General features: G+C 44.8%; 1 protein-coding gene across 2 annotated transcripts in view; it reads right to left on the bottom strand.

The window, feature by feature from the left end:
* The window catches only part of GRB10 (growth factor receptor bound protein 10), a 205544-nt gene that overhangs the window by 144115 nt on the left and 36688 nt on the right, over positions 1-24741 (bottom strand). The window lies entirely within an intron of this gene.

Raw genomic sequence — 24741 nt, 5'->3', positions numbered from 1 at the left:
GTAGGATTTTATAGCCTGGGAGAACAAGTCTACTTTTTCATTCAATACCAGATTAGACAGCCCCGATAAGAGAGCCAACTATTGTCAAGTTCAATCACTCCCAATCTACTTGCATGCCTCCGGTTTAAGTAGTGTATGGAGGAACTCTCCTCACTTTGGAGGTAGATTCCTCATATACCTCAGATTTTACCTCATAAGCTTCCTCTGAATTCCAGAAATATATCAGATCAAGATCCTTCTAAGACTAAATGGATCATCATAAATAAAGCCTTGTCCATGCTTTCTTGAAAAAAAGTTAACATGTTAAATCAACATTTACCAAACAGTGGTCTCTGACAGGCTAGAAAAAAAACCCAGCAGTTTAACTGCTGACAAAGTACTAGCTAACGGTGGCAACTGTACCCTATTCAGAATTTTGACTAGATGCTAACCATTGGTAAGAAGTTAGCAAAACCTAGTCTCCCACTTCCCCCCAAATTATAGGATTCAAAAATTCACTCCTGATGGAAAGTATCAAAGCAGTTACAGCCATCTATATTTTCCCAGCTTGCACGATCCTGAAGCTGTGAAGTCGAATATAGCGTACTTCTCCTCCCATAAGAATTCTATCAGTCTCCCTTTATTGCAGTCTATGAATTAGAGTCTATATCGGGGTAGGCAACCTATGGCACGCGTGCTGTCTTCAGCACACGAGCTGATTTTCAGTGGCACTCACACAGCCCGGGTCCTGGCCACCAATCCGGGGGCTCTGCATTTTAATTTAATTTTAAATGAAGCTTCTTTAAAAGCCTCATTTACTTTACATACAACAATAGTTTAGTTATATATTATAGACTTCTAGACAGAGACCTTCTAAAAATGTTATGTATTATTGGCACGTGAAACCTTCACTCTAATTTAATAAATGAAGATTCGGCACACCACTTCTGAAAGGTTGCCGACCCCTGGTCTATATTTACATTTAGACTATAACTTTTGGCAAGATTAAACACCTACAAACCATTCCACACATTTAAAATTGGAGGAGAACACCCATTTGAGTGTAAGCGGTATCTTTAATTATATTATATTGCACACAGTTTATTCCACATGACCCCCTTCTTCATTTAGAGTACGGTGTGGATGCATGAGTGGAGCACAATTAGGTTTGCATCGGCAACTATAAGACTAGTATTTCCTAACTTGAGCACTAACTGTCACCTAAACAGTGTTTTAAGGCAGTGGTTCTCAGTCAGGGGTATGTGTACCCCTGAGGGTATGCTCAGGTCTTCCCAGAGGTACATCAACTCATCTACATATTTGCCTAGTTTTACAACAGGCAACATAAAAAGCACTAGTTAAGTCAGTACAAACTAAAATTTCATACAGACAATGGTTTGTTTATAGTGCTCCACATACTATACACTGAAATGTAAGTACAATATTTATATTCCAAATTATTTATTTTATAATTATATGGTAAAATTAGAAAGTAAGCAATTTTTGAGTAATAGTGTGCTGTGACACTTTTGTATTTTTTATGTATGATTGTGTAAGCAAGTAGTTTTTAAGTGAGGTGAAACTTGGGGGTATGCAAGACAAATCAGACTCCTGAAAGGGGTACAGTAGTCTGGAAAGGTTGCCAGCCACTGTTTCAATGCAGTTCAAATCGTTGGATTTCCCCCCCCCCGTAGCTCTCTATCTGCATGTTCAGAGAGATTTTCCTCTTCTGTCATTATTTCATTGATAGAGGACTTAAGGCAAATAGAGCCACCCAGTCAGAGAAGAAGTTTGACAGGGGAGAATAACCAGACCAATTCAATGTGAAGAAAACAGTTGCCAGAACCTCCATGCATTACCACAAGTAACTTGCTTGTCTTGCCATTTCCCTTGGACACTTCTGGTTTCCTGCTTCAGTGTCCCACAGAATACCCTGCATGTGTCTGAGACCATTCCCTTCCAATTAGGGTACGTCTACACTACAAGACTATTTCGAATCTACTTAATTCGAATTTGTGGAATCGACCTTATGAAGTCGAATTTGTGTATCCACACTAAATACACTAATTCGACTGTCTGAGTCCACAGTAACGGGGCCAGCGTCGACTTTGGAAGCGGTGCACTGTGGGAAGCTATCCCACAGTTCCCGCAGTCCCTGCTGCCCATTGGAATGCTGGGTAGAGCCCCCAATGCCTGCTGGGGGAAAAAATGTGTCGAGGGTGGTTTTGGGTAACTGTCATCATTCAACCGTCACTCCCGCCCTCTCTCCTTGAAAGCGCCGGCGGGAAATCTGTTCGCGCCCTTCTCTGGTCGGTTACAGCTCGGACGTCACAGCACTGCGAGCATGGAGCCCGCTGCGATCATCGCTGCACTTATGGCCGTTGTCAACTCCTCGCACCTAATCGTCCACCTCTTCCACAGTCAGCTGCTGAGAAATCGGGCGAGGAGGCTCCGTCAGCGCGGTGAGGACAGGAAGTCACAGAGTGGCGCAGACCTCTCACAAAGCAGGGTACGCCGCGCAGTGGAGATCATGGTGGCAATGGGTCAAGTTCATGGTGTGGAACGGCGATTCTGGGCCCGGGAAACAAGCACGGACTGGTGGGACCGCATAGTGCTGCAGGTCTGGGATGAATCACAGTGGCTGCGAAACTTCAGGATGCGTAAGGGCACTTTCCTTGAACTCTGTGACTTGCTGTCCCCTGCCCTGAAGCGCAAGGACACCCGGATGCGAGCAGCTCTGACTGTGCAGAAGCGAGTGGCCATAGCCCTCTGGAAACTTGCAACGCCAGACAGCTACCGGTCAGTAGCGAACCACTTTGGTGTGGGCAAATCTACCGTAGGGCTTGCTGTGATTCAAGAAGCCCACGCAATCGTTGAGCAACTGCTCTCAAAGGCAGTGACCCTGGGAAACGTCCAGGTCGTCATAGATGGCTTCGGCGCGATGGGATTCCCAAACTGCGGTGGGGCTATAGATGGGACTCACATCCCTATCCTGGGACCGGCCCACCAGGCCAGCGAGTACATTAACCGAAAGGGCTAGTTTTCTATGGTGCTGCAAGCACTGGTGGACCATAGGGGACGTTTTACCAACATCTATGTCGGGTGGCCGGGCAAGGTTCATGACGCGCGTGTGTTCAGGAACTCTGGTCTGTTTAGACGCCTCCAGGCAGGTAGTTTCTTCCCGGACCACAAAATAACGGTTGGGGATGTGGAGATGCCTACAATGATCCTCGGGGACCCAGCCTACCCGCTAATGCCCTGGCTCATGAAGCCCTATACAGGCGCCTTGGACAGTGAGAAGGAACTCTTCAACTATCGGCTGAGCAAGTGCAGAATGGTGGTGGAGTGTGCTTTCGGACGTCTCAAGGGGAGATGGAGGAGCTTACTGACTCGCTCGAATCTCAGCGAAACCAATATCCCCATTGTTATTGCAGCTTGCTGTGTGCTCCACAATCTCTGTGAGAGCAAGGGGGAGACCTTTATGGCGGGATGGGAGGTTGAGGCAAATCGCCTGGCTGCTGATTACGCTCAGCCAGACAGCCGTGCCGATAGAAGATCCCAGCGGGAAGCGCTGTGCATCCGGGAGGCTTTGAAAGATAGGTTCCTCGGAGAGCAGGGTAACCTATGACTCTCCAGTTGATTTACAGAGAAGCTGAACCTGAGCCTGTTTCAGTGACTGTTGACTTCGATCTGCGGTTACATACCCCGTTCTCCAGGTTTCCCCCCTTCCAACACACGTTTTAAAATAAATTTAATGGAACACTGATTATTAACAAAGTTTTCTTTAATTATGAATTCCTGTTCAAGGGTTGAAACATGGACGCAGACTGTGGTGGGTACGGTGTGCACTGATGTCCAGACCGCTTCTACACTAGAGGAATGACAGGCTCCTGCTCCTACAGCGGTCTCTGGGGGGAGGACGGTTGCAGGTGGGTGTGCAGGAAGGGGTGGGTTTGCAGGAAGGGGTGAGGGGTGCCGTCTTTGGGACGGAGTTTGGATGCAGGCTCTGGGCTGGGGGTTGGGGCGTAGGAAGGGGTGAGGGGTGTGTGGGAAGGGTGAGTATGTGTCCGTGGATGAGGGCTCTTGCTGGGGCTCAGGGCATCGGAGAGGCTCGTGGCTAGGGTGGAAGGGCATGGTAAGGGCAGCCTGCCTTGCCATTTGTGGAAGGCAGGTGCTAGGACCCTGGGGCAGCATACACCTCACGGACTGACCCGGGGCAGCATACACCTCACAGACTGACCCTGGTGCCTAATGACTGCAGTCTGTGTGTGTCCTGCTGTTGATCCTGCCCCCAAGTCTGTACCCTGGTAATGGAGGCTGTCCTATGTAATTAAAAAAAACCCTCCCCCCCCTTCACACAAAGTCGTCTGACAAGGAAAACGTGACGGAAACAGTGAATAACAACAAACTACTCTTAATACTCAACTACACAGTGGGGGGATGAAACTTGGATTTGTGACTGGGTGATCCAGGAAGGGAAGCACTTCTCAAAATTTATGGCATGAGAGCTGTTTGGTACATGAGCGCTCTGCTGGGGTGGAGTGACAGTTTTCACGGCCCCTAGCGCCCCTCCTTGTGATTTTGGGTGAGGGGGGGACAGGACTTTGTGGCGGGGGAGGGCGGTTGCAGATACACTGCAGGGGGGCTCTGTCCTCCTGCCTGCGGTCCTGCAGAACATCTACAAGGCGCCGGAGCGTGTCCGTTTGCTCCCTCATTAGCCCAAGCAGCGTTTGAGTCGCCTGCTGGTCTTCCTGCCGCCACCTGTCCTCCCGTTCGCTGTGTGAGCGCTGGTGCTGACATAGGGTCTCCCTCCACTGTCTCTGCTCGGCCGCCTCGGCTCTGGAGCAGGCCATCAGTTCCGAGAACATGTCGTCCCTAGTCTTTTTCTTTCGCCGCCTAATCTGCGCCAGGTGAGGGGGAAGCCGGGGCAGTTCGTGAAAGAGCCGCAGCTGTGTGATGGGAAAAAGGAAGTGATTTCCTTGAAAAGATACATGTTTGCGAACACTGAACACAGTCTAGTCAGTTTCTGTGAACAAGACCATACAGGGCACCTAGTCTCACGAGCTCTCAGGACAAGTTTGAGATTTCGGAATACGCTTTCATTGGCTGCGGTTGTGCACAGGAGATCGGACAAGCGGGGCGGTACAGCTGAATCCGTGTAGCAGCCAGGCCTGGTGCCCTACACTATAGGCTGCTTAACAGTTAATGGATAGCTGTGCCCTCCCGCTGAAGGCAATCTGGAAAGCATAAAGTCTGACCCTGTTCCAGCCCCTCGCGGCTGTGCCCGGGAAAGATCACTGTATGCTTTTCCTCTGCGGCCTCCAACACGTGGCTGTTAAACGAAGGTCATTGCTATGCAAAGTAAAAGTCAAGCATCCACAACAGTACACTAATTGCCCTAATTAGATGCAGCAGTATCCGAACGAGATTACCCTGAGGCGGGTCACTCGGAGAGAGAGAGAGAGAGAGAGAGAGAGAGGATGCTGCGAGAATCCCTGCACAGACCAGGACCGTATGCTGCCATGCTGGTGGAGGCAATGATTCCGCTGTACATTAGGATGGCCTGGCGCGGAAGAGTGTGCTTCCACGGAGCACCAAATAAGGCACCTCTCCCCAGGAACCTCCTGCGGAGACTTTTCGAGCTGCTCTACGAGAGCTTCGTGGAAGTGTCCCAGGAGGATTTCTGTTCCATCCCTATATATGTGGACCTTCTTTTTATATAGTTTTATATGGAAAAGTTTTTGTATAGTTTTTATATAGTTTTTATTCCTGTTTATTAAAAAATAAATGTTTCCATGTTTATAGCACTTACCGACTGATCCTTCCCCTGATTCTGAGTCCGGGTTAACGGCCGGGGAGGGTTGGTAGGGGATCTCTGTGAGGGTGATGAAGAGATCCTGGCTGTCGGGGAAAGCGGTATTGTAAGCGCTGTCGCCTGCGTCGTCCTCCACAAACCCTTCCTCATCTTCCCCATCGGCGAACACCGCCGAGGAACTGCCCCTCGACACTATGCCATCCTCAGAGTCCACGGTCACTGGTGGGGCAGTGGTGGCAGACCCACCTAGAATGGCATGCAGTGCCTCGTAGAAGCGGCATGTCTGGGGCTGGGCTCCGGAGCCTCCGTTTGCCGCTCTGACTTTTTGGTAGCCTTGTCTCAGGTCCTTGATTTTCACGCGGCACTGTGTTGTATCCCGGCTGTATCCTCTGAGTGCCATGGCTTTGGAGACCTTCTCGTAGGTCTTTGCATTCCGTTTGTTGGAGCGCAGCTCCGAAAGCACAGACTCATCACCCCACACAGCGATCAGATCCAGGACTTCACGGTCTGTCCATGCTGGGGACCTCTTTCTATTCTGGGATTGCATGGACTCCTCTGCTGGAGAGCTCTGCATCGTTGCAGGTGCTGCTGAGCTCGCCCCGATGTCCAACCAGGACATCAGATTCAAAGTGCCCAGATAGGAAAAGGAATTCAAATTTTCCCAGGTCATTTCCTGTGTGGCTGGTCAGAGAATCCAAGCTTGGACTGCTGTCCAGAGCGTCAACAGAGTGGTGCACTGTGGGATAGCTCCCGGAGCTACTAAGTTCGATTTGCATCCACACATGGCCTAATTCGAGATAGCCATGTCGAATTTAGCGCTACTCCCCTCGTCGGGGTGGAGTACCGAATTCGAACTAAAGAGCCCTCTAGGTCGAATTAAACGGCTTCCTGGTGTGGACGGTTGAGCGGTTAATTCGAATTAACGCTGCTAAATTCGATTTAAAGTCCTAGTGTAGACCAGGCCTTAGATGCAGTCCAGGGGAAAAAGACTTCGGAAAACATGAAGCCAATAAACACTATCCCCCTGAAGACCTTCTACCATGTTCATTTTTATAGCAGCTTCAACTTCCTCTTTACAGAGGTGGCTGGTGGCCAAGTATTTTCAATGAGGGACATTTGTAACAGACTTCCAACTCCATCTCAAAAGAACACAAGTTTACAGACCTCCAATTCATTCCTTTCGGGAGGCAGAGACCATTTTCTGTTCTAGGTTTGGCCCTGATCCGTGAATGGGGTTCTGAGCATAGCTAATACAAATAATCACAGCCCACCCCCCAGAAAAAGCAAGTTGGGATGATGCCTTTTTGGTGTGGGAGAAATTCTGGATATGAGCCAGTAGGTAAATAAATAGATTGCTTGGTCTCTAGGTACTGCAGTCTGTAGGTACTTACATAACTGAAAGACAGTTCACCTTTGCCTATATTTTTTTTTCGCTCTCTCTCTCTCTCTCACCCCTACCCTCCCCAACCCAGTACAGCTTTTCAGAGTGATTCATGTTCCCGAACCTGCATGTTCTCAGTGAACTTTTGACCCTCCACTGTACAATGTAAATAGTTAATACATTACTAACCCTTAAGTTAAGAGACACCTAAGCCTGTGTTTGCAGTTCTGCCCCAGTAAAACCACGTTATTTTATGATTGTTGTAGAAAGAGCTTTGATAAATCAGGATTATTGCTGTGGCAGGCAGAGTCAATGGAGAATCCTTGTGTCTTCTTGTCCGAGACAGCACCACTTTATTCCTTTTAAAACTCCAAACCATGACAGTTTAGAACGCTGTGCTCACCCACAGTACACTTCCCAAATCTCATTCCCCACTGGTGTAGATGGGCATGGCAGCTGGCATAGTTTTAAATCAGAGTCATCAAGACCTCAGAGCAGGAGTGGACATGGTGGTTAGTGGGGTGGCAGTCGCTACACTAGCACTTTCTACTTTTGTCTCCATATAGGGTTGCCAATCCTCCAGGACTATCCTGGAGTCTCCAGGAAGTAAAGATTATATCATGTGAGGAAAACTCCAGGAATACTTCCAACCTAGTCAATGGAGCTGCACTCCAAAAGGTAATTTATTGCGGAATTGTGGGGGAGGGGGAGACCACGCGAGAGGGAGGAAGAGAGGGAAACAGACTAAACACTCCCTAAGATGTTTAACTTTCACCGATCTGAGTGGAGTTGGGGTGAGTGTCAGGCTGCAAATATGCATGTCCCATAGCACAAGGCAAAACTATTAACGGGCTTTTTCCTTGTAAGTTATCAACAGCGGAATAGCTAAATGACTTTTTGAAGAACTACTGCTGACTCCTGAAGATTAAGTTACAGGAATCTGTGTGTTTTAGAAATCAACCTGAATTCAAACTGTGCATCATGAAGGGAGGGATAGCTCAGTGGTTTGAGCATTGGCCTGCTAAACCCAGGGTTGTGAGTTCAATCCTTGAGGGGGGCCACTTAGGGATTTGGGGCAAAATCAGTACTTGGTCCTGCTAGTGAAGGCAGGGGGCTAGACTTGATGTCCCTTCCAGTTCTAGGAGATAGATAGGTATATCATTTTACAGTGTGAAGTCTTCAAACTAGGAATGCTAGATTTTTATTTCAGCAAACAAAAGACACACACTTAAATTGTATTACAATATGATGTGCTAAACTGCACATAAACTACTTCGCGCACACAGACTTTGAACGCCATGTCCACCACAGCAAGAAATATGATTATCGGCTCATTCAGAGATCTTTGAAAAGCTAAGTTGTGTCTGAACAGATAGGCCATATCAAAAAGACATATCAAAAAGACAATCTAACAACCAGGATGCCGCCAAAATACAAACGTGCTGCTTCTGTGTAATAGGAGACATTCCATCACATGGGCACTGTAACAGGGTCGGCACCCACCTTTCACAAGCACCCCTTCTGGTTAGGTGTCTCTGCGTTCTTTCCGTAAGTAGTCCCGGCCCTGGTATGGGACTGTATCTTCCTACAGCCGTGCCAGGCTCAGTCCCTACTCAGTCCTGGCAGCCAGCCAGGAGCTCCCTCAATGCTTCCCTGGTCCCTGCCAGCAGGTTGTCTTGGGCTCAGCCCTAGCAGCCAGCCAGGAGCGTCTCACTCCCCGGTCCCTGCCAGCAGACTGTCTTTGGTCTAACCAACCAGGCATACAGTCCTTTCTTCTCCAGCTCCAAGCAGCAAATAACTGCTGCTCTGTTCTTCAGCTCCTTCTATATTGCCCTCCTGGAACCCTGACTGGCCACTCCAGCAGACCCTCTGATTGGTTGTTTCCTCATAACCACTCTAGGCCACTTGAGGAGCTCTCCACTGCTCCTTTCCTTGAATAGGTGTGGCAGTACCCTGAGTCTCCAGCAGGGGACCTTTGGGCCTAGTCCACCCCATCACAGGCACCATTTAGAAAGGTGCCACTCACTCTTTCTGCAAGGTAGGCTTGCTTTAGAGCAGGGGTCCTCAATGCGGTGCCCGCGGGCACCATGGCGCCTGCCGGGGCATCAAAGTACGCCCGTGTACTGGCCGGCAGATGAGCATCTGCCAAAATGCCGCCGACAAGCTGCATCATCCAGAGGTGTTGCCACTGAAATTCCGCCAATTTTTAGCGGTATTTTGGTGGCAACACCTATTTACGTTGCCATTTGTCGTCAGAATTTTGGCGGATGCTCGTTCGCCACCACGGTCCTCCATGGCTCGTTGTCGAAAAAGGTTGGGGACCACTGCTTTAGAGTGACAGCAAAAGGTTTTTTTAAAAGTTAATTTATGGGTTTCAAAGGTACTTCAGTTATGCAAAACAATGGATCCTATTACTTAAAAACTACTTTACTTCTAGGAAAGGAATGGGATTTCTAATAAACTCTTTGAAATAGCCTTAACAGCTCCTTAAGCAAATTGTTTGAGAGAGAGATTTCCTTATCCACAGTGAGATTTGGCATCAGAAAACTAACAGCTACCTAAAATAAACACTCCTGTTAATAAAAGTATTGGATTTGTACGGTATTACTTTGAGTTACATGGCATGCTGCTAGTTTATCTGTAAAAGATTACTTAAAATTTAATACTTAAACCTTGCATTACTCATACTGGAAAAGACCATTTTAAGCATCTAACAAGGGTTTCTTTATTAGAATATGGCATGATGCCCTTTTAGTACAGCTGCTAGGACATCCATATAGAATGTATCTTTAAACATGCAAACAATAGACATGGCCAAGACCATCTAACTTCCATTTGTCAAAAGTTTACATTCAGTTCTCACCAGGGCTATTCTTGCAAGATTGGCAGAAGGCAACTCCAAATTTACTTTTCCAGTATACACTTTGCCTCAATTCTCGAACACTCAATCTTCTCAATTTCAGAAGATTCATATTAATTTAGCTGACATGTGCCAAAGCTTCTATCTTGCACAGTATGAGTTTTGTAGGTACATCAAGAGCTAAACTGGCTAGAGTATGAAGGAGATATTCTAAAGTTGCTATAGTGTAGTAGCAACACTGAAAGGAATTATTTGTATTGGTTTGAGCATTCAGATAGATCAGGGAGAGTGAGAAAGAGGGTGAAGAGAGAAGTCAGTTTTGTACCGCAACAATTTTAAGTCAATATCTTTATTTAAAAAGTAACATCTATAAAACATTGCCTTATTTAATAAAAAGGCATGATTGTTTAGAACTGAATAAAAATTACAGCAAATTACAGGAATACAGCATGGGAATTTCTTTATTTAAACGCTGCATTGATTCCCAAGATAAATCCACTCTAACTAGTGTTCTACATACAGAAGTCCAGATTACTGCAAGAAGTTTTAATGCGTTTCCAGACAATACTAGACCAATATATTGACTCTAGACTGTGCTTTAATTTCAACACTACCAGTGGAAGATCTTAAAATTACTTCAAAACCGTTATTTTAGGCAAGATTGCATAATTTATCAAGACTTATTTGTTTCACAGCAATATTCTTGAGTATTCATCTGTGAACACTGCAATAAGGAGGAAAGCAATAATCTTCCAATGACATCATCCCCAGTCATACATCTGCACTGATTTAAGATCACATACCTCTCCTGTCTGTCTTAGTTTACCAAAATATCCCTGCTACAGTAATATAAAGCATATTATTTCACCTTTGAAATCTCAAATTCTAGTGTACCACACCATTAGAGAACAATAAATTGGGGAGGGGGGGGAGAATTTTACACCAATTCATGGGGGAAGTCTAAGAAAGTTAGGCGTTAAAGTCATTATGCTAGCGAATTTAGTGTTTAACAGAACTAGCAATTTTACAAGCAAAAAAAAAAAACCATTAGATTTACAAGGAATGTCAACATTTCCTAAATTGTGATAAGTATGACAAAAATGAAAGAATCCAATGTTGCTACCTTCTTAATTATGCACAGCTTTTACTAGTCAGTTCCATTTGCTTAGCCTAGCAAAATTTGGGATTATTGTCAAATAAAACAAACAAAGCAGCACCACCACTAAAATAATTCATCTCCTTTGGCCATGCTGTAAGTACAGTACCCTGAACGTGTATACATACAAAGTCAAGGGCCACAAGCAAAAACATAGGTATGATGTTTACGTAGTTAGAAGCACTATGTTTTCTACTGCAATGTCTCTAATTTACACTAACATTTAATCTTAAAACAAAATATTACTATTCTGAAGAGCTTTTGGATTTTCTGCCTATATGGCTGCCTATATATACACACACATTTATCATCTAGAGACCAATTTTAGAAGTTGTTGGATGCCCTCTAAGTAGTCTAGGCATTCAATAAAAGCTTTAGAGTTTGTTCCAGCAGACCCAAGTTCAGACTGGGGTAAGGTTGAAGCTCTCTGCGTTTTTCCAAACGGCCAGCATTCCCTACAAAGTGGAGGGTATTGCATGTAGGGAATAGGCCAAGTCTTTAGTCCACAGTCCAATAATATGTGAATGAATATTTCAAATGATTCCTTCTAATGTGCACTATTTTTATGTCAACAATTTCATATGTAATTGTTTTGCCTGTTTACACAAGTTTACTTGTTCCCTCTTAAGGGTAATGTTTTACTATCTCAACTAACCTAGTCTCATGTCACCTAAATACTTCGCCACTTCGGGGCTTGCACCCTTTTCCATATTCACATACTAATTCTAGTATGGAACCTGGAACACCCCACTGAGTCAGTCATTCCCCAGCTTCTCACCTATTTCCTAACTCAAAGTAGGACATAGTTGGGAACTCTTTCTGCATGCCCACTCCCTTGGAGTTCTGGCACCTTCAGTATTCTTATAAGGCAGCCGGCTAGTCAGCCTTTCCATTTTTGGGAGAGGTATGTGTGTGGTGGGTGGGAGGTTGGTTAGTGTGTTGGATCCAAGTTTTGAGTTTGAGCTCATCAAAATACCTTCCATGTTTTGGCTGTTTGAGTAAACCCCACTCACAAAAATAGCAATTCCCATCTTAGTTTTTTAATTCTAGCATGTTGCCATTGCAAATCATTGACTAGGATTTGGCAATACAGTAAAATCCCACATAGTTGGCTAATATCTACTGAGTTGATATTTAATGTTGAATTTGAGCAGCATGATCAACAGGAAGAGCAAAAGAATTTAATAGCAGGAAAGTAAGAGTCAGATTAAAGTATGACTTGGTTAATAGTACCATCACATAAAAAGGAAGACTGGTGTTGAAATGTATTCTCCCCTCTTGTGGTCCACATGCACTTAGACAAGAGCAAGACAATCTCAGTTAGGGGTAAGAAGCGAAAAGTCTTACATCACACTTGTGCAACAGTAAATTGCCCATGTAATATTTGATTCAGTAAGGGCAGTGGTGTATGCCTGAGATGTAGAGAATGTGTTTAAAATCACTTATAATACACAAATTCATGCACTGAAATAGTGATCAATCATGGTAGAATTGTACATTAATTATAACATTGTGTCTCAGATACAAACACCAAATACTAAAAGCCTGAGTAGCGACTATACAGGAGTATGTAATAACATTAGATACTTAGCTCATTAACTGCACCACATTTTTAAAGTGCCAAATTTTAGCTACACTCCTTCATTTGTACTCTGCAAAGAATCTCAGAGATTAATAGACCTCTCTGTTTACCCTTGATAGGTAGGCAACAGCACTATTAACATAATTTTCCATCGGAACTGTTTTGACAGAAAATTAGGTTACCGACAAAACAAAATTTTGCAAGAAGTGTCCAATTTATGTGAAAATTTTTGATGTTTCTTAGTTAAACAAATCAATGCCCCAAAACAAACATTTCCATTTCGATTTGCTGCCACAGTGCCTCACAGGAGTTGTAGTCTGGTTACATTGTGTCCTCATTCTCCTCTACAGGTTGAGCTAAAAGTAGTTTGCTTGGAAAAGTCTAGAGTTTCTATGGGAAACAGAGAATGATTTTTCTCACCTTCAAAGTTTTCTGCTGCGGAAGGAAAATAATTTTTTCCAACCAATTCTAGTGAATACCAGCAACTATCTGGTATCTAAATAATCCTACTTATTTTCAGGTTTCTTTATGGAAGTTGAATGCATGAGTTAAAGTTTCAGTTTACTATTTTTGTTTTTTTTCCTTTTGCAAATGCTTTGAGTGACAATATTAGTCCAGCCATTAGCTTATTTTGAACATTGTCATGGGCTGAAGCAACAAAATATGTCAGCTACTCTTAGCTATTCAATACTCAATCCATCTTAATCTATTTTCAGATATTTAAACAGGTTCATTATATCACTACATCATTTTATGCTTTACTGTTTTTTAGAATACCTGCCTAAGAGATCTTAACTGTATGTAGTAGTCTAGCTTGCTACAAAAGAGCTTTCAAGCATAAACAGCACAGACCACAATGAGGTTTGCAAGAGCCAAGTTATTGCTCTGTCACAGGCTTCATATAGGACTGGAGAAGAAGAAATCTAAAAGCTTGTGAAGACTGACAACAAAGTCACACATCCAAGAAATAAAAAGGATGACTATCAGCATATATCAGCTCAAACAATGTGTACAAAATCTAATTAAGGTTCAAGTGCCATAATTCTGGAAGAGGCGTTTCTCGTCTAGGCCCCATGAAAGAGGTATAACCATCTCAGATCAGATTTCAGTGGCCATCAGAGACCCATGTTTTGTATGGCTCCCTACTAAGCAATAAATCTACACTTCAAAACCAGACTATAATCTCTCAGACTTTAGCATACCCTTTTTGTGATCATGTAGAGAAAAAAAGTTCACACCCTGGGCTAATATAGGGAAATATTTCCAGGTGTGCATCTCGAATATTTCTACTGTGTCTGAATCAGTTTCTCACATTAGAATGTGTGGAAATAACTGATCCTAAGCACAAAAAGATTCCAACATTTACTATGCAATAGTGCAAGCTGTTACTTAATTACAGCCAGACACCAGCTCGGTCTTCTGGTGCATCACCTTCTTGTTTTATATTTGCTGGGAAAAAGGGTAAATGATGCACTTCAAGTGCAATGCAGTCTCTGCCTCAGCTTACCACCATACAAGGCAATGGGAAGATTGCAATGGTATGGTCACACTGCCAACACAGAGGCTTTTCCAAGTTTTACATGTTCCATCTGCCAGACAAAGGCTTTAAATCCAAGCAAAAAGCTGTACAAAAGTAGTTAAGAGTAAAGAAGCAAAGATGGTAGCCTGCCAACATTTTAGAAGTAGAGTTAAAAGGCAACTTCCAGGCAATTTTGAAGAGAGGGCTCATGCTTTTTCATGCTGCACAGAAGGCAGCATGGAAGGGTTTTGTCTGTCTGTTTTTAATACTTCAGACAAGCTTCGCCACATTTTCTCCCTGCTATTTATTGAGCTCTTTAACAAAAGCTCTTTTCTCCAGCAGCGTTACTCACTGAAGTCACAGTGGCGCTGAAAAGACAGCTACTCCAAATTGTATGCAACACTGAAAAAATCTCTTCCCCCTCCATGATACATATCTTTCCATTTTTTGCCATTCAGTGTCATCACTTCACTATTTTTCGAACTCTAGTGTCTTCCAGGGCAGGAAAAACTAATTTTTTTGAACAAAAAACCTTTATAACCCTTTATAAAAAAGCAGCAGCAAAAAAAAGGAAGAGTACAAGCCCAGTACTGTCTCCTTTGCAAGTCACATTCAGTGAACTCCACTGTTTATTTCATCATTAAGTTTTCTGGAACCCAGTGAGGGAAACTCTATGCTGTATGTCCTAGACCACTAAAGAGGAGTGTGAAGGGATGGGAGAGGTACCTTCTTCCATCACTAGACAGCATGGGGCAGGAAGGATGGATCAGAAGACGTTCTGGGGACTTCTCTGCACGTCTCAAGGGAAGTCAGAGGGTGGAGGCCTTACCTTAGTAGTAGCAGAGTAGCAGCTACACAGCTGCAAAAACATATATGAAAAACCCAAACACATGTATAGGACAAAGCTTATGACAGACAGTTAGGGCTTGTCCACTTGACAAAATTTATTTATATGTTTATAGTTACACTGGTATAACTCTAGGTTTGCCAACTTTCTACTGGCACAAAACTGAACATCCTTGCCCCACCCCCTGTCCCGCCCCTTCTCTGAGGCCCCATCCCAGCTCACTCCTACCCCCTCCCTCTGTTGCTCGCTCTTTCCACCCTCACCTCACTCATTCATTTTCACCGGCTGGCTCAGGAGATTAGGGTGAGGGAGGGGGTGAGGGCTCCAGCTGGGGGTGTGGGCTCCAGGTTGGAGCCAGGAATGAGGAGTTGAGGGCACAGGAGGGAGCTCTGGGCTGGGACAGTGGGGTTGGGATGCAGGAGGGGGTGAGGGGTTTCGGGTGTAGGAGGGGATTCCAGGCTGGGGGTGTAGCCAAGGGGTTCAGAGTATAGGAGAGGGCTCCAGGCTGAGGCAAAGGGTTGGGGTGCAAGAGGAGGTATAGGCTCTGAGCTGAGAGTGCAGGTTCCAGAGTGAGGGCCAGAAATGGGGGGGTTCAGGGTGCAAGGGGGGCTCTGGGCTGGGGCTTCAACTGGGGATGCAGGCTCTGGGGTGGGGTTGGGGGATGAGGGATTTGGGGTGCAGGAAGGTCTCTGGGCTGGGACAGAGGGGTTCAGAGGGCAGGAGGGGGAACAGGGCTGGGCAGGGGGGGCAGGGGTGCATCCCCCAGAAACAGCAGCATGTCCCCCCTCTGGCTCCTATGTGCAGGCAGGGCCAGGCTGCTCTGCGTACTGCCCCATCTGCAGGCCAATGGGAGCTGCAGAGCTGGCATTTGGGGGCAGGGGCAGTGCACGGAGCACCCTGGCTGCCCCATGCCCAGGAGCTGGAGAGAGGACATGCCACTGCCTCCGGGAGCTGCATGGTGCCAGGACAGGTAGGGGGCCTGCCTTAGCCCCACTGCGCCGCCAACTGGACTTTTAACAGCCCGGACAGTGGTGCTGACCGGAGCCACCAGGGTTCCTTCTCAACCGGGCATTCCAGTCAAAAACCAGACACGTGGCAACCCTATGTAACTCCCTGCATAGGCACTCTTATTCCAAAATAAGAGTGTACACACAAGGACTTATGCTGGTAGATTTTTCCCTGTGCTGACTGTAAGGGCTTATCTACAATCTCTTTGCAACCCATATTAAGTATGCATAGCTAATGTATGAGATTTAAGTGAAACATTTACTCTGTTTTTGGAACTGGCATTAGATGTAAACATTGGTGGCTTACAAGATGGAGAGAAATGCAGAGTACTGCTGGTCGGCAAGGAACATTAAAGTCTACAGATTACAGAACAGACATGTAGTTACAATCCTTTATGGTCCGAACCACTCTCCATGAAGTTGCTATTTTATTTTAAAGTTACAGCAAGTGGCTGGTGTAACAAGTGACAATTCAACAACATTAGTCAATTAAACACAGAGAAAGATTTCTTCTAATTAAGATAGTATAAGAATTTGGATGATTGCTGGAGTCTAAATATCACAGAAGTAGGTGCACCAGAAGCACATGAATATATATATTTAGGTCAGAGGAGTATGTATGGTCATATGTTGGATGGGAATGGGGAGGAATAAAGAGGTTGTTTCGAAATTTACACCTTTCAATGCTTGACAAGATGCCTATTTCAGTAAAAAAAAAAAAAACATTTGTCATCATACTCCTTTTACCTTTGCTTCCCAATATTCTAGCAAAGGAAAGAACTGCTTTTCCATGCATTATCACAAAGTCCAGATATCAGGGAGAATTTTCAAGTGTCCAAGTGACTTATGCACCAAAGTCTGATTTTCAAAAGCAACTCAGCCTCAGATGGCTGTTCAGTGCCTTTCTTAAAAATTGTATCCTTCATCTGAAGTCAGAAATTTTGCATTTTTTAATACAGAAAGTGACCGTGCCTTTGATTTTTGCAACACAGACCAAAAGAATGTTACAGAAAAGAAAAAGTGCAGATGATTCAAAGTTACCTTTGAATACCTACCTATTGACAGTCATGTTTGTGTCTGATGAGATTTAAGAATGCTTCCCCGTTTGCTTGTTCTCCTCCCCACTTAGACAAATTCACAATCTAAAGAAGTTACCCAATTTGCGGTACTTTGAGCACAGGTCTGTGTACACTCTAGTGGAGTATCACTTAAGGTGTAATTTGAGTTACACAAAAGCATGTGGTATCTTAAAAGAGAAAACAGGAGCTAAACAAACATAGATCAAAGAGCTTGATGCAGGTCCAGACACTTCCACAAATGAATGTGAAATTTCTTTAAAAGAATTCTGTTCTTCCCCTCCCCCCGCCATTATTAAGTGCAAATCTGTTAGTCTAAAACTCTAAAGGCTATACTTTGTAAAGGAACCCACATCTGGCACTGAATGTTTGCTGCAAAGTATAGTATCTTAGCAACAAGAGCTCATATTTGACCCATGTACTTGGTCCAATATTCTTTTTTTTTTTTTTTTTTTTTTAAACCGGAGCAGACGTACATTTTAGAAGCAATGAGAAAGACTGTCATCCACCTCAACTCCTACCAGCAAGAGTGTGTTTGTGAAGATTTCAATGTTAATATTGGTATATCATGTTGGCTCGCCAGCACCACTATAGTTTAAACATCTGTCTAACGGTCGACTTTTCCAAGTCCTCTAAAATAGACATGTTTAGTCGGGGTTGTTTGGAATTCAGTGTGCCTCAGGAAGATGCAGGATAGGGTCACAAATTAGGAGTTGAGTGTGGAAATCAAGAGACGTGACCCCTGGAAAAAAATAACCAACCTAGAAGTTTTTTTTAAAATGCCTTTTTATTTAGTTTTTGCTCACAGCTAGAGATCAAACTATTGGTTATTAGTGAATCAAAATGGTAGCAGTCTGTTGAGCGTTACCCAAGGTAGTGTGTGGCCCCTACCAAAATCTTTGAGGGACCCAAAACAGAGAACAATATTTAAGAAAAACGTACCTTTTTTCCCCCTACCATGCCTATGCCAATACAGAAAAATTGCTACAGGTTTTTCCATTCCTTGACTCCTGTAAGTGCTCTAATATGCGAACAGTTAATTAGATTGCTTTGAAATCTGGTGTGCCTCATGGGGGCATGGAATAGCGTTAGTGATTCAAATTTGGGGTCATTTGACTTAAGCTAAGTCTAACTAACCGTACAAGGTAGCAAGCTGACAGGTACTGACGACTGGATGAATCACACCCCTCCTTGAGTTTGATGACTGTGAATGCATCCTTACTTATGTTAACAGAAAGCTACATTAATCATAGGTGCTGAAACTAGAGGTTCTGTTGCACCCCCTGGCTGAAAGTGGTTTCCATCATATCCACGGTTTATAATTTGGTTCAATGGCTCTCAGCACCCCGACTATACAAATTGTTCCAGCCTCCCTCACATTAATCATGATCCCTCAACTAAGACCCTGCCAGAGGTTTGGATTGAGCAGCAGGACACGGCTACAGTTTGAGTTATGAGTGGCAGTTTTATATGGGGGGAGGAAATGTAACCAATCTTTGGGGGGGAAAAGATAAAGATGTGAATGCTTCCTGGGAGGGAAGGGGTGGGAGACTAGGGGGAAGAAAAGGGGATGGGTGGTAGAGGAGAGAAGTCGGGGGCTCAGGGGAGTGAACAAGTGGGACAGCAGAAAGGGGGACAAGGAGGGGAGGGGGCTGAGTGACAGGGAGAGAGTAGGGGTTGGGACACCTGTCAGCTCCATTCTCCCCTCCAGTGTGTAGGCCCAGATCTGAGAAGCTCTTCTCCCTCTATAAGGTCTGAGCCCCCTCTCATATGATCTGGGATACAGGGGCCTTCCCCATCTGGAGGTGCCTGAACCCCTGTCACTGCCCTCCCAGGTGTACACCAGAATTTGGGGGGGGAGGGAAGGGCTGTGTCCAGCTACAGAGGTTGGACACCCCCACCCCCCACATCCCTCATGTGAACTGGGTTCTGGGAGGAGGGGTGGGGACTTTTTGAGCTTGCCCCCATATGAGTCAGGATCTGGGGACGCCCTGCCCCTTTGAGTGAGGCGCTGAGAACAAATATACTTTGTGCATATCACAGGCCCTAAAGCACTCAGGAGGGTGGAGGGGTACATCCCCTGGAGTGATGGAATAGTTCACTCATGTCAGAGCTATGCTTTCTGGTTGTACTCATCTCCCAGGGTGTCCTCATTTTCAGTTGAGAATATGACACCTCACACCTTTCAGAGCCTTCTATACTGTAGACAGATAGGTGGAGGAGCCCCTCCCTAAAACAAACATCATTCTATCCTTCCTGTTTAAAGGCTGATGCTTCGGAGTGCTCTAAAATCCACAGGCTTACAAATTCTTATCATTCAGTAGCATTAAGATGGAATCCTGTGGTGAGTGAATGGGTTGTAAAAGGGAGGTGAACAGTAGGTGTGGGACAGACAGAGTAAAATGTTTCAGTGTTCATGGGGTACATTGGGGCATTGCTGAATGAGAACAGAGTTACGGTTGTCCGGGGAACCTTCACTCTGCCTCTCCTGGTTTTCTGAAGTTTGAATTTTGCTCAGCTCCATGTTCTGCAGCAGGATGACCTATCACCACGCAACCTTAACTCTGCATTAAATGTAGTTTTTTGCCACTGAATAATGCTATCCACAAAGAAGGTCTCTCTTAGTCAAACTGCACTTCTAAACTCAGGTTTTCACATGTACCTTTTGCTCCTAAGGTCAGTATGTCCTGAGAGACACTTTCAGTTCAGTTATCTAAAATCATCTTCACTAAACAGTCAGATGGAGAAATTCTGCCCAACATGAGAGATGTTTATTCACTCCAACCCAAGCCATTGTATTGGGGTTATCTGAGTTATGTCACCTGTAAGCAGAAGACACCTAGCTCTGCTTGTTGTTTCCTTGGACTAAGTTTAGTCATCTCATACAGAGTACCTGACTGGCAATCAGACTGAGACAAGAGCAAACTGGCTTAAATTCAATCCCACTAACAAGTGTGCTTGTAAGCTGGGACAGAAGACTACATAAGGAAGCCAGAGGCAATATCTGCTCTCTTGGCTGAATAGGGGCATCTACCTTTTCTCACTCTAGTTTTCAACCTGAAGTGCTAAAGTAGTCTCATTCACTTTTAGATGCCAAGGTACCAGCAGTGGCCAAATGTGCTTCAATTCCTTATTTGTATATGGCAAGATTTAAAAACAAAACAAAAATACCACAAGTTTAGTATAGCTGTCAGTTATCCCATCCCTGTACCTCCAAAAGAGTGGGTCTTTCAATGAGCAATTCTGGAATAGAGAGAGATCACTTGGAAATTTTAGCTGGTGCCTCTAGCAGAAAGTATTACATCCATGCACCAGAGCCTGCTCTGACTTCCAGTCGGTTTCCAAGTGCAATACCAGGTTTGCTCCAGCAATCTATAACTGCTTTTTATGGTTTGGGCTGTGTCTTTATGACTACCTTTCTTCTTGCCTCACTGTAGCAGGGCTGTTACCCGCTCCTGCCCTGACAGGGTTAAAAACAGCCCAGGAGAGGGCTGTGGCTGGGGCAAGAAGCCTGGGCTGATTAGGGAAGGCAGGCTCAGCTGTGGCCAAGCCCCAATCAGGCCCAGCTGGCCCCTATAAGAGGCAGTGAGCCAGGAACCTACTCAGTCTCCCTCTACTTGTAGAGGGAGAAGGGCCTGGCTGTAAGGTGCTAAGTAAGGAACCTAGATTGGAGCAGGGCTGGGGAAGGGCCAGAGAAGCTCGGAACTCTGGCCTAGGAAAGCCCCAGGCTGCAGGCCTGGTAAGGCCTATTAGGTACTGGGTTGCAGGGTACAGTCCAAACCCCTCTGCCTGTGATGAGTGGCTTATACTGCAGTCTGTCCCAGTGAACAGGGGCTAGATGGAGACTGGGCAGTAGCTGAGACTGAGGCAAAGTGGGGATAGTGGGTGGGGAGACCCTGAGACTGAGGGGTTACTACCAAGGAGGCAGCACTCTGGAGAAAGGGGCTCTGGGTCCTGGGAGGGACATGGGGGCCAGCGGCAGCGGGGCACCGGCTGGCAGAGGGTGCTCCGGAGGCTGGATGAGCTAATTCCCGAGACAACCAGCAGGAGGTCCTGTAGCAGTGAGTCCCACACGTTTACACTCATCCAGACAGTTATAATCCATTGGAATACGCTCATTGAGAGCCCAGTTCACATCTGGGAGGCAATTAGTTTAGTGAGAGCTCACTTGTCTTTCAATGCATGCTCCAAAATCCATTGACCCCAGCTTTTTCTCATAGGGTAAATTGAAAGGATTGGGGACATGGAATCTATGAATCAAATCTAAGGCCAGAAAGGGCCATTGTCATCATCTAATCTGGCCACAGAACTTCTTCAAAAGATGTACTCTAGGAATTATTTTGGGGGACATCCAATCTTCCATTAAAAATGGGCAGTAATGGAGAATCCACCACAATTACCTTGGTAAATTGTTGCAATAGTTAATTACTCCCAACATTAAAAAGTCACCTCTTATTTCAGGTCTGAATTTGTCTAGTGGCAACTTCCAGTTACTGGATCATGTTATATACCTTACTCTGCTAGACTGAAGAGCCCATTATAGAATAGTTCTTCCCCATGTAGATACTTAGACTGTGGTCAAGTCACCCCTTAACCTTTTCTTTGTTAAGCTATATAGACTCAAAAAGCTCAATCACTAAAAGGCATGTTTTGTAATCCTTTTATTTGGCAGAGAATATTGACTGGCTGCTATACTGTGGGGTTCTATGAGAAAATACTTCTCCCTCTAGGGCGCACCCTATATAGAAAATAGAAATAGGCTTTGCAATCCATCTTGTAGCCCATAGGCCTACCTTGTCTTATCATATTCACTGCTTTGTATTATATTGAGCAGTAATTAAAGAACCTACAGGCCTGTATCCTGTAAGATATTAGCTTCAAGTTAGCATAAAGCTGAGGCCTATGAACTTTGGGTTTTCTGGGCCATTTATCTATTCAAAGTATTGGGGAGCTGAAAATAGTGTTAAGGGGAATTTCTGACCACAGGAACAACCAACCACAAGAGTGCCATGGCAATGAATTGGACATACATAACAGGTACATGAGCTACATTCACAGATACCTAACCACAAGAGAGCCATAGTAACGAATTGACATATATGATAAGTTGAAATCACTGATACTACACTTGATCTGAGCCATAGAAGGACACGCCAACGTTCAGATGAGGATATACAAATAAGGAAAAGGGGAAATACCCCTAATAAATATGCATCACAAACAGTGGTGTCAGCATATCATATTATAAAAGTTGCATCCCGGCCTAGGGGCAGTAGAAGAAAGATGTAGTTCTTGGGAGGTACCAGAATGATGGCCACTGGTGATGAGGGGGAAGGTGATGGAGATGATAACAGCTAACATTCCAGGTTGTTCTGCAAGGGATGGTGTAAGCATATGGATGTGTAGTCTGTAGTATCTCTATCTACCTTACTGAGTTGGGGTATTTGTGAGTGTGCTAAATGTATTAAACTATTGGTAAATACAGAAGAGTTCCTATAGTGCAGGGGTAGGTAACCTATGGCACACGTGCCGAAGGTGGCACGCGAGCTGATTTTCAGTGGCACTCACACTGCTCGGGTCCTGGCCACCAGTTCGGTGGGAGGGGAGGCTCTGCATTTTAAAAAGAAGCTTCTTAAACATTGTAAAAACCTTATTTACTTTACTTACAACAATAGTTAGTTATTCTAGACTTATAGAAAGAGACCTAAAAACATTAAAATGTATTACTGGCACGCAAAACCTTAAATTAGAGTGAATAAATGAAGACTCAGCACACCATTTCCGAAAGGTTGCCGACTTCTGCTATAGAGTGAGTGTTATAACTGTGTACATCAGGGTTCCCAACTATACAATAATTTGAATAATGGTGGGCCCGATGTGTGTGTGTGTGTGTGTGTGTGTGTGTGTGTGTGTATCACACACACACCCCTACAATCTGCATATCAAGTCAGGAGCATTTGTTATCAAAACCTCTTACTAATTTGACTTTCCATTATGTCCAACTAACCTTTCAATTACGGAAGGTTCTGTCTTTCAGGATTGCTGCTGGTGACGGATATCTTGCTTAAGATTGTTTAGTTAAAGGGAAACTGATAACTCCTTCAAACAGACAAAGCCTAAGCCTATATATACACGCAGCTCTTACTTTTTGTGTGATCATTACTAAGATTGCTGAAGCTCTTAGAATTTACTTAAGGGAGAATAAAGTGATTTTTTATAAGATGCATTATTTAAAGATAATAGGAACTGATCATTTTTCAAAGACAGACTGAAATCCAATTAAGGGAAACTGAGTCCAAAAAAAATCTCTTTAATTCAATGGGATATGGGCATATGACATCCTTAGGGTCCCTTTAAAAAATCTAGCAGGGGAATGTACACTGTACTGTATTCCAGATATTCAAATTTATTTGGAAGTCAACAATGAAGAAAAGAAATGTATGTGGAATTAAGTAGCTGTTATCAAGTGTTGAGTTGGATTAAGTTTTTCAGAATGCCGAGCACTTACTGGCATTCTGTGATGTAGAGTGCAGGCTGGGATTTTTGGTTTCAGGAAGGGGAGGCATGTCTCAGAGTATCATGTCCTTCTTCTTAGGCCTGTGGGATTGGGCCTATGGGCAGCCCAGACTCCTCAAGCAAGTACAATGACCCACAGAGAAAACCGCTTGCACATTGCCACACAACAAACTGGGAGGTAGGACATGGTAGGCCTAGAGTCTTAATCTTTTCCAAACAGAGTACACATTGAACAAAAATAACTCATGAATTAATTAAATTTTGTAGAAATGTTTAGTGTGTGTTAATGTTCAATTGAAGTGTGGCCATCTGATCGCATTCCTTGTGTTTGTTAGTGTAAATTTGTTTGTTATTGACTTACTCCTGCAGAGATGAAGCCCACAAGTAGAAAAGGAATCCTATCTCCTCCTTTGATCCTTACTGTCAACAGGTGACTGGAACCCTAACTCAATAATAATGACATGCTTAAATTAACCATAAGAGTAACTAACCACTGGAACAACTTACCAAGGGTTGTGGTGGCCATCACTGACCATTTTTTAAATCAAGATTGGATGTCTTTTTAAAGACATACTCTAGTTCAAAAGGAATTATTATAGAGAAGTTCTATGTAAGTTTGCCAGGTGTTTGGTTTTTGACCGGAATGCCCAGTCAAAAAGGGACCCTGCTAGCTCCAGTCAGCACAGCTGACTGGGCCCTAAGAAGTCTGGTCAGTGGCACAGCGGGGCTAAGGCAGGCTCCCGGCCTACCCTGGCTCTGCGCATCTCCCAAAAGCAACCAGCATGTCCTGGCAGCTCCTAGGCGCAGGTGCAAGCGGGAAGCTCCATGCATTGCCCCCGCCTTGAGCGCTGCCTCCGCAGCTCCCACTGGCCGGGAATTGCGGCCAATGGGAACTGCAGGGCGGTGCCTGTGGACGCAGGCGGCAGGTACCATGCAGACCTGCCACCTAGGGGTTGGATATGCCAGCTGCTTCCAGGAACAGTGCAGAGCCAGGGCAGGCATG

The sequence above is a fragment of the Mauremys mutica genome, chromosome 2 (genome assembly GCF_020497125.1).
Source record: "Mauremys mutica isolate MM-2020 ecotype Southern chromosome 2, ASM2049712v1, whole genome shotgun sequence".
Classification (NCBI taxonomy): Eukaryota; Metazoa; Chordata; order Testudines; family Geoemydidae; genus Mauremys; species Mauremys mutica.
The sequence above is the reverse complement of the archived record's forward strand: the minus strand, read 5'-3'. Positions and strand labels throughout refer to the sequence as shown.